The sequence below is a fragment of the Pongo pygmaeus genome, chromosome 2 (assembly GCF_028885625.2).
Source record: "Pongo pygmaeus isolate AG05252 chromosome 2, NHGRI_mPonPyg2-v2.0_pri, whole genome shotgun sequence".
Lineage (NCBI taxonomy): Eukaryota > Metazoa > Chordata > Mammalia > Primates > Hominidae > Pongo > Pongo pygmaeus.
In genome coordinates this window covers 50,292,152-50,293,386 of record NC_085930.1, presented here as the reverse complement: position 1 = coordinate 50,293,386, position 1,235 = coordinate 50,292,152, and the positions used below count along the sequence as shown (strand labels likewise).

At 36.1% G+C, this 1,235-nt stretch overlaps 1 non-coding gene across 1 annotated transcript; it reads right to left on the bottom strand.

Annotated features, from left to right (window-relative positions):
* Positions 1-419: 419 nt before the first annotated feature.
* Positions 420-529, bottom strand: LOC129034320 (U6 spliceosomal RNA). Its single transcript, XR_008501823.1, has one exon. It is a non-coding gene; the product is annotated as a U6 spliceosomal RNA (small nuclear RNA).
* Positions 530-1,235: the final 706 nt, after the last annotated feature.

The following is a 1,235-nucleotide window of genomic DNA, read 5'->3' as shown; positions in this document are numbered from 1 at the left end:
CCACTTGTAAATGAGAACATGCGGTGTTTGGTTTTCTGTTCCTGTGTTAGTTTGCTGAGGATAACAGTTTCCAGCTCCATCCATGTCCCTGCAAAGGACATGATCTTGTTATTTTTAATGGCTGCATGGTATTCCATGGTTTATATATACCACATTTTTTTTATCCAGTCTATCATTGATGGGCATGTGGGTTGATTCCATGTCTTGGCTGCTGTGCATAGCGCTGCAGTGAGCATACACATGCATGTATCTTTATAATAGAATGATTTATATTCCTTTGGGTATATACCTAGTAATGGGATTGCTGGGTCAAATGGTATTTTTTGCTTCTAGATCTTTGAGGAATTGTCACACTGTCTTCCACAATCGTTGAACTAATTTTCATCCCCACCAACAATGTAAAAGCATTTCTTTTTCTCAAAAACATGGAATGCTTCATGAGTCTGCATATCATCTTTGCTCAGGGGGCATCATGCTAATCTTCTCTGTATTGTTCCAATTTTAGTACATGTGCTGCCAAAGCAAGCACTGTATTTCTCAGTACTTCAGACAATTCCAAAGTGTGGTCCAAGTGGAGGACCACTATTTGGCGTCAGAGTTTAGGGTCATCTCAACAAACAGACACACAATATCCTAAGGTATTCATCTCTCACACACATATTTTGACTTATTAGCAGAGTAAAAATATGAGAAACATGTCAAGCTGGACTTTAAACATTTAGCTTTCTACAGATATGAACATGAAGCATGTACAAAAATTCCACAGTAAAATTAAACTGATTGATGCCTTACTGGGCAAGGACTAGTAAAAGTATATTTTAACAAAGTGTTAAAATTATTTGTGTCCACATAGTGAATATAATGTTGGCTATGACATGGACTGAGAGTGTATTTTTATATTAAATTGCAGTACTAAGGAGCTGTTTAATAAATCAACTTCTGTTATGGTGCTATGCTTGGGTAAGAAGAGAAATGATTGACAGTTTTGCAGGATCATGCTGAAAAATCCCACCCACTTCAAGATAATTAAAACATGAAGTAGGCTGTAAGTGGAAGTGTCTGGAGAATGACAGTTTTTTTTCCTGACAAATGATGTATAGGATTTGATTCTTTGGGGGTAGTAATTTGTTTCCAGTTTTGTTTAACTCTAAACTATCCATGAACGTAGACCTCAGAGACTCCATATAGTTACTTGATTTTTCTCATTTACATATGCTACAAACATATTTATTTAC